The sequence below is a fragment of the Chenopodium album genome, chromosome 22 (genome assembly GCF_948465745.1).
Source record: "Chenopodium album chromosome 22, dcCheAlbu1.1, whole genome shotgun sequence".
Taxonomy (NCBI): Eukaryota; Viridiplantae; Streptophyta; class Magnoliopsida; order Caryophyllales; family Amaranthaceae; genus Chenopodium; species Chenopodium album.
Genome location: NC_137855.1, coordinates 29,576,662 through 29,586,278, shown reverse-complemented (window position 1 = coordinate 29,586,278; position 9,617 = coordinate 29,576,662). Strand labels below are relative to the sequence as shown.

General features: G+C 39.1%; 1 pseudogene; it reads left to right on the top strand.

Annotated features, from left to right (window-relative positions):
- The first annotated feature begins 5,345 nt into the window (after positions 1 to 5,345).
- On the top strand, positions 5,346 to 5,445 carry LOC145606405 (small nucleolar RNA R71; annotated as a pseudogene).
- Positions 5,446 to 9,617: the final 4,172 nt, after the last annotated feature.

The following is a 9,617-nucleotide window of genomic DNA, read 5'->3' as shown; positions in this document are numbered from 1 at the left end:
GCAAGGTAAGTTTGTAGGGGTGGTTTTCATGGACATGGGGGTAGTTAGGATCACCCCTATAGTCACTACCACCCGAAGCCTTGTAATCATAGTTACCGTGCTCATCCGGGTAGTAGTGACGCTCGGTATCGGGGTCGGAAGGACCCGACCAATATGGATGCCCATACGAAGGTAGAGGACCTTGTTGGGGCGGGAAATACGGATAGTTAACCGGGGGAACAATGTTCCCGCGGTCAACTTCCGCATCATAAATTTGTTGTTGTTGAGCAAACATACCTTGTTGCATTTCTTGAATACCTCTCAATTGTTCATAGATAGCCCCAAAATCTTGATCATACATGCCGTCCAAATGGATTTTCAATCCACTCATTTGCTCACTAAGAGCTCTCAAATCGGCATTTTCATAAGCATGTTTCCCTTCTTGTTGTTGACCTTGAGGAACTTGTTGTTGTGGAATTTGTTGTTGTTGTTGTTGTTGTTTTTGCTCTTCATCATCATCTTCATCATCCTCACCGGAGTCGAAGTTGGGACGCTGAAAGGACCTAGGGACATGCCACACATTGTCGGCGATCTAGGCCAATGAAGTCAAGCCGGGGTTAGGCAAATAGCACCAATGCTCATTGCCCCTTAGCCACTCATATCTCCCATCCCTATAGCTCTTGGAGATGAATTGAATTTGACCCAATTGTTGCAAGTCAAGGTAAAGGGAGGTGCTATCTCCAATCTTCTTGCAAAAGGGAAGATATGCATCAAGGCGAAGGCGAGTCAAGAGCCTAGTCACCATGCCCCCACATGGGATCTCTCCCGAACTCCGGCCACAAAGATGAACACAATATTGGGCAAAGATATACCCCAAGTTCAACCGGCCCACAAACTCCGGGCGAGTAGACAACCACAAGACTTTGAGCTCAAGCTTGCTCAATTTCCCCAACTCTTGCTTAGGGAACACCACGTAGCCCAAAAGGCGGTGCACAACCCCAAGGCAAGGTTGGTACACCGAGGAAATCATAGCCCTGTTGGTGATGAATTCATTACCACCCGAGATGTCTTCCCACCAAAAGTTGTGGTCGTATTCCGGGAATATATAGTGTTCAACGTTCAAAATATCCCCATGGGGATCAAAGTCCAAAGCCGCGTTGAACTCTTCCAAGGAATGATCGAAGAAATGATTGAATATTTGGAAGCGCACCCGATATTGCCCTCCCAAGGGCACGAGCTCCAAGGTAGCCAAGAACTCCAACGTTGGCTCCTTGTAGGTGCGATAGGCATTGTTGATGAAAGAACCCATTCGAAGGTTCAAGAGCAAAGACCGCACATCATCATCTATCCCCAATTTTACCATGTCACGTTGGAGATAATGGCGGGTTTTTTTTTGAGGGTTCTCTCTTCCTTCAACTGTTGGTACAAGGTCTTTTGCTCGTTGGTGAAATTTTTCTTTTTGGGAAGAGAGGTTGGTGGTCGTGTTTGAGAGGAAGAGGGGTTTGAAGTACTTGGCCTAGATGAAGTACTTGGCCTTGAAGAAGTGCTTGGGCGAGGTTCATCGATGATAACATCGGTTTTTCTTTTATTGGTGAGTTTCTTTAAGTATTTAGACATGTTTGAGGCTTTGAGAAAGTTCACCAACAATGATCAAAGAGCAAAACCAAAGAACCAAGAACACCACACCCAAAATCACCACTTACTACCAAATTCACCAATTCTCAAATTCACACTTCCTTCCAACAAAACCAATTCCCAACCAATCAACAACACCAATAATCCAAGAAAAACTCCTTTCAAACAATTCAAGAGCAACCAAGAGACCAATACCAACAATCACAACATACTACCCAATTTCCAAAAATCCAATTCTCAATTTATCAACCAAAGATGATGAAAATCGCTACAAAATCAACAAACAACACAATGTTATGCAAAATCAATCAATAAACATCACAAAATCACATCCAAAATTAAGATCAAGCATCAAAAATCACAAAACCCATACTACACTATTCATGCTCATACAAAATTTCAATCTATGCAAAATTATGATATAATTGACAAACTTAAAGCAAGGATAAGTGATTATACCATACAAGATGCAAGATTAACCAAATTAGATCCACCAATTGCAATCCCAAACAAAAGCCCCAATTTTCGGTCACCAAATGTAGGAGAGAGAGTGAGTGAAATTTGGGTCAAATTGTGAGGAATTTTGAGTGTAGGAAGGTTTGTGAGTGAATTTGAGTGAAAATGGAGTGATTTTAGTGAAGAATTGAAGGATTTTTGAGGGTGAATGAGGAGCTTGAGGTGCGCACTTGAGAGGGTTTCAACGAGTGATGCTCTTGAGGAAGGAGATGAAGGATGATGAAATGAAGGGAGGAAGAAGGAAGAAAGAATAAAAGAGGCACGGAAAGCAGGGTGTGCGGCCGCACCTGCTGCTGGTGCGCCCGCACACGCAAGTTGTGCGCCCGCACACACCTGATGTGCGGCCGCACCTTGCTGTGCTTCTTCGATTTTTTCTTTTTCTCTTATTTTCGACACTTACTGCCTATTTGGGTGCGCACATGAATCATGATGGTGATGAGGAACACCATAGGCAGTAGCTAAAATCATTTTTAAAGATCTCAAAGTTGAAAATTCATGTGCTCACCACAAAAATTCACTAAGTATCAATTTCCTCCAACTTTCAAAACATGAATTTCGTATCTTACCTCTCTAAAATTCTTACCCCTTTTACCTCAAATTTCGATCAGAATCGAACAAAATATGATATGTGCCACGAACACCTTCCATTCACCATGCATTCTTGAAGAAATCCAATCCCGCAAAATTCATACAAAAAATCCAAACAAGTAGAAAAGTGAAAGAAAAGACAAAGTAATGAAAGAAACAAAAACAAGAAAATTCAAAAATCAAAAGGAAAAGTTAGGATCTCCGGGTTGCCTCCCGGGAAGCGCTTGCTTAAGGTCCTAAGCTCGACCCTTCCTCCAAATCGCGGAGGGTCAAAGAGCACCACCTTCTTCAAGGTAGTTGAAAGAGCAAAATCTTTTTCAATCTTGAGCAACTTCTCATTGTTGCTTGATGAAACCTCCACAAAATTCTTCTCAAATTCATTTTTCTCTTTTCTCAACTTCTTACTTTTTCTCAATTTCTTCGAATCACGAGCCTTTTTCTTCGGCTTAGCTTCAACATCCTCAACCATAGAAGCTTTCTCTTCATCTTGAGAATAAGCTTTCATCTCAATTTCTTTCTCATCCTTTAACTTTGGAATCACAATATCTTCTTCACTAACCTTCATGCTATCAAAACTTGCAATAATTTCATTAACATTCTCAAGAGCATTGTTAGTAGAAGAATCAATCATGCATACATCATCAATAAAACGAGAAAGACTAGCACATACTATATCTTGCACACAAGATAGAGACTTATGCATTGGTTTCAACTTAAAACTCTCTTCTAACTTACCACATTTCAAAGTAATGCGGCCTCCTTTCACATCTATCAAAGCTCCCGAGGTAGCTAAGAAAGGTCTCCCTAGAATGATTGGAATATGCTCATCTTCCTCAATCTCCAAAACCACAAAATCTACGGGAAAAAAAAACTCTCCAATCTTAAGAGGGACATCATCAACTCTCCCCTTAAGAAGCTTAATAGAGCGATCGGCGAATTGAAGGGTTATATTAGATGGTTGAAGCTCACCTAGATCAAGTCTTTTGAAAACCGAATAGGGCATAATACTCACACTGGCCCCTAGATCACATAAAGCATTCTCAAACATCATTTTCTTGATCTTGCAAGGAATTGAAAAGTTTCCCGGATCCTCCATTTTCTCCGGAAGCTCACCATGGACAAGAGCACTAAAACACTTCCCTCCTTCTACCGAATTGCCCTCATTACAATCTTCCTTCTCCTGTAGTATCTCCCTAAGAAACTTGGAGTACTTAGGCATTTCGGGAATTGGCTCAGTAGAGGGTGTGGAAACATGAACTTCCTTAAGAACTTCAAGGAACTTCCCAAATTGCTCATCCACTTTGAATCTCAAGAATTTTTGGGGGTATGGTAGATCGGGACATCTCTCTTCCTCACACATCCTTTCAACAACACTTTCTTCTTTTTCCTCATCCTCACAATAAACTTCCTTAGACTCAACCCTCTCAACTTCATTCTCCAAAGCACCACTCTCATCTTCTCCCTCCATTGAACAAGAAACTCCCTCACTAAGGTCATTTCCACCACTAGTGGCATTAGAATACACGGGCTTCTTTGGTTCAACACCTTGGGAAGGTAAAGAAGAAGGACTAGCATAATCCTTAAGAGTGTTTGCTAGTTGGGTTATTTGAGTCTCAAGCATCTTATTGTGAGTCATCATTTCATTGAACTTTTTATCACTAACCGCCATGTAGGTGTTAATGATCTTGGTTTGATTATCAATCAATTCTTCCAAATTAGTCCTAGGAGAAGAAGGTTGTGAATATGAATTTTCACCTTGAGTCTTTGGAACAAATCCTAGTGGGGGACCTCTTTGAGCATTGTTTTGAAAATTGCCCCTTCCTTGATTGTTCCAAGTACCTCTATTTGGATTTTGACCATAACCTTGATTATAGTTACCACCACCTTGATTATGGTTACCATTGCCTTGGTTATGATTACCATAGCCTTGGTTTTGATTACCATAATTTTGGCTTTAATTTTGGCCACTATAACCATGGTTATTATGGTTACCACGAGAACCTTGATTTCCTTGGTTCCTATAACCACCACCATGATTATAGTTGTCAAAATTGCCTTGGTTTAGGTAATTCCTATTCCATTGGCCTCTTTGATTATCAAACCTTTGAACATTGTTGTTTGACACAAAATTCACATGCTCACACTCATTGTTATCAAACTCATCAACACATTCATTATTGCAATTGCTAGAGTCATGATCATATGATCTACATGCATCACAAAACAAACATCCTATAGGCATTTTATGTGAAGTGGGAGGGGTTTGAGAGTTAGAAGAAGTACCTCTCCCCTTAAATTGGGAGGGAAGATTTGAAGCTTGAGAAGAGGAAGAAACACTCTCCAACTTGCCTTTGGTTTCGTTCACCTCCTTTCCCAAGTTTGTCATTTGAGAAGAAAAATTGTTGATGGCATTGAGATGGTCCACCGAATACAATGAAGATTGCTTGCTTGAAGAATCTCTTTCCCCATCTTGCCAATCTCTATAGTAAGTCACCACATCCTCTATTATGTCCACAACTTCTTCTTCGGTCTTGTTCATGATAGGACCACCGGCCCCTCCATCAAGGCATGACTTGCCTTGAGGACTCAAACCACCATAGAAGATTTGGATCACTTGGTATGTTGGAATTCTGTGGTGAGGACATTCTCTTTGATACTCCTTGAATCTTTCCCATGCTTCATAAAGACTCTCATTTGGCTTTTGCTTGAACCCTTGAATTGAAGCCCTTGCCACCGCCGTCTTCTTTTAAGGACAGAAACGGGACAAGAAAGCTTTAGTGACATCATCCCACGTTCTCAATGAATTGGGCTTCACCTCTTTGTCTAGCCATTCCAAAGATCTTCCTATGAGAGAGAAAGGGAACAACTTAAGGCGGATAAACTCTTGAGACACTCCATTGACCTTGATTGTGTTGCAATATTTTTCAAACTCCTTAAGATGGTTCAATGGGCTCTCATTCTTAGCCCCACTATATTGTCTCCTCTCAATTAGGGTGATCATTGCCGACCAAATTTCAAAATCATTTGCCGGTGTTGTAGGTGGAGCTATGCCGCTCTCGAACCTATATGCACCGGGCACTCCCAATTCCTTCAAGGCAACTCTCGGATGTTCTCCCATGACTTGCTCTTTTTCAATTTCCTCTTCGCTTGAAGAACTATAATCCAATGTCTTGTTTGCTACTCTCCTCCTTGAGAGAGTTCTTTCAATCTCCGGATCAAAGGGAACAATTGAACGATCTCAGGACCTATCCATACAAAACTTAAAGAAAATATTAGTAGCACGGCTACAAGTGTAGCCTAAAGTGTAAAATCTTTTTGTATTTTGCAAATAAAGTGCAATAGACTCAACAACAATATGCACTCAAAGCACCATTCCCCGGCAACGACGCCATTTGATGGGCGTAGGAACGGTAGGTCGTTGGGCTACCACCCCACCCAATCAAACAAAATTTATAACTCAACTAACCCCTATGAAGTGTAGTGGTAAGTCAAGGTCTAACCTAAATGAATGGAAGTTGAATGTATATTGCCTAAGTCAAGCTACTCCAAAGTCAAATGCGGGGTTTATAGTAGAAACTAGAGCTAGAGCTAAACGATGCAAAGAACTTGTATAAAATCAATATAAAAGACACTGGGGTAATGGATCCACATGTAATCGTAACGGAGAATGGTAATTTGGGAGGTCAAACCAATTAAGTCAAGTGATATGAAGGAAGATCAATCATGTATCCAAAAGAGCATACCAAGATAATTCTCCTAGAGGTCTAACTAGCGCCAACTACGCTAAACACTAACTAGGAAATGTCACAAGGCACCTCAATCGAGAAATTGCAAGTTACTAATAAATGGTCCGTATCATAGCAAGCTTACAATGCAATCTAGTGCAACAATTAAAGATGGACAAGCTTCAATCAATTACACACATGCACATGAATTATCAACCAAATTTAATCATATCATCAAATCCATTAATTATCCCCAAATTACTCTAATCCATCACTCAAACATGCTTCACCATTTCCCTAGCTAGATAACTACTCACTAGCCATGGAAATTAAGGTCAAAACTACACTAATCATCAATTTCATCATCAACATATTTGAAATAAAAGATCAAATCAACAATCAATCAACAATCAATCAAACTTCAATCAAACATCAAACAAACTTCAATCAATCAACAATAATATGGAAACAAATGAAATCAACTAAAATCAAACTTGTATTGAAATCAAGATGAAGATCCTTACAAACTTTTATCTAAAGATCAATTACAATGAAGAATTTTTAAACAATCACCAAAAAACCATGAGTTTCTCTCTCTTCATTCCTTGAGTTTCTCTCTCTAAAATTCTAATAAAAAACTAACAATATGAATTTTAAAATTCTAATAAAAAACTAACAATATGAATTCTAATGTAAAAACTTCTCCAAAAAAAGAAGAAAATAACTATATATACAAAGAGGAGGTCGGTATTGACGCCCAAAAATAGACCCACGCCGGTGCGGTCGCACATAGGAGAGAGAGTGGCGCGCACGGGAAACATAACCAGAAAGGTGCGCCCGCACGCACCAGGTGTGCGGCCGCACACTCCCCGAGTGCGCCCGCACCAAACTGGGTAGCCCCTCTTCTTCTCTTCGTCCTAGATCAAGTGGTGCACACATCCTAGATGATGATGATGGAGGACAAGGTATGCAGCAACTTCCTTGGAATTCTTGAAGAATATAAGCCATGAGAAGAGCATATACAAGGCTTTGAAGCATGCTCCTTGGATCCCCCTTTGACTTGAAATTCTTTACACAAGCATTAGGCATGAAAAACAATGAAAGACCATGGAGAGGAAGCTCGGGAATTCTTGGGAAATCAATCACAACCTACAAACAAAGGATAAAAAGCAAGTAAAAGGGAAAATAACAAGTAAACTAGAAAATGCATAAAATAGAGAAACTAACTAAGAAAAACATAAAATGAAGAAAATAAGAATAAAACTAAGGAAAACTAAAGAAAAGAGTAATAAAATGAAATGAAATTCATCCAAAAAGAGATCAAATGAGTGCCATAAATGTCACTCATCAATCGTTATTTCCCGGCTACATTGAAGGGCATCACCCATCAATGGTTTGGCAACTTGCCAACCGGTTATATAGAAATCTAAAGGCCACGATTGAGGGTGATCGATGGTGATGACTTGAAGGCTCATGCGTGAATGGTGAAGATGAGAATTTAGAGCAGCCAAGATCGAAAGGGAAGGAGGAGTGGTCTGATGTAGTTTTGGGGATTTTGACATTTGATTTTCTTTATTTTTCTATTTATTTCTTTCCCTTTTTTATTTACTTTTTTTATTTTATTTTTCCTTTTATCTTTCTATTTTTATTAACTTGAAATATAAATGCCCTTTGGGATTAGATACTCTCTTAACTTTTAAAAACTTTTGAACAACCACTTTTTCACCATAGATTAGATTAGTTTAGCTCTTTTATTTTCTCTCTCTTAGGGTTAGATTGAGATCCTCTCTCTCTTATTTTGGAGTAGTTTTAGAGAGAGAAAGCTTGGATTTTTCATGGAGTTTTGAGAGGTTGAAGAAGCAATTTGTGGATTTTCTTCTCATATATTCAATGAGTCTTCCTAACATTCTCTCACCTTTATTGCTTTCATTTATTCTTGTTTTTGCTTATTTGTTTATTTATTTGAGTAGATTAATTAGTTTAGTTTTTTTTATTCTTGCTTTTATTCTTGTTTTACCTTGTTTTCCTTGTTTTTGTTCATCATGTTAGCTTAGATTTTGTTCTAGGGAAATGGATGAAGGTTTTGTTAATGAATTAAATGATTGATTGTGATTAGTATGAAATTGTTTCTTGATTATTGTGTATGTATGATGCTTGTATGGTTTAGAATCGATCTAGCTAATTGATTTTATGCTCTTTATTGTGCTTTCAATTAATTGTGCGAAAGTGAGTTGGTTGAAAGCCCTAAATTCTTCCATACCTTTGCTAGGCTAGTTGCACGAGAGTGAATTAGTTTAGTAGGATAATTAACATGCTTAATTGTGCGTGAGTGAGTTAAATGTGTTGATTGTTCCTAATTGAGGTCATTTTCATCTAATTGTGTGATGTTGTTGAATGCATTGATATAATTGGATTCCACTTTCCCTAGTTTTAGTTGTTTGCTCTTAGTAGTGTTTAGTCTAATCTCTCTCTATCTTACAACCTTTCCTAGTAGTCTAATTAGCATAGACTGATACATTTATTGTTCCCTTTACTTGCCACTAACTAGTTTATTGTAAGTTTAGGTATTATAAATTTCTAATTTGGTTAGGGTTAGTAGTCTACTCCACCCCACGATCAATTTTCTAGGCATGCCTCAAATGAAACTTCGCCTACGGAGAAGTCATCCATAAACACTTCTATCTCCTCCTCCAATATATCTCCAAAGATACTCAACATACACCGTTGGAATGTTGCGAAAGCTTTGGAAAGGCCGAATGACATTCTCTTATAAGCAAACGTACCATATGGGTAAGACAAATTAGTCATCTCTTGGTCTTCGGGGTGGATAGGGATTTGGAAAAACCCCGAGTAACCATCAAAGAAATAGTAATACTTGTGCCTTGTTAGTCTTTCTAGCATTTGATCAATAAAAGGAAGGGGAAAATGATATTTCTTGGTGGATGTGTTTAGACATCTATATTCTATACACATTCGCCAACCCGTGATCGTCCTTGTTGGAATAAGCTCACCTTTTTCATTCTTGACGACGGTCATGCCTCCCTTATTTGGAACAACATGAACGGGAGAGACCCACCTAGAGCTTGAGATGGGGAATATAATTCTCGCATTTAGAAGCTTAGTAATCTCTTTCTTCACTACCTCCCCCATTTGGGAATGAAGTTTTCGTTGTCG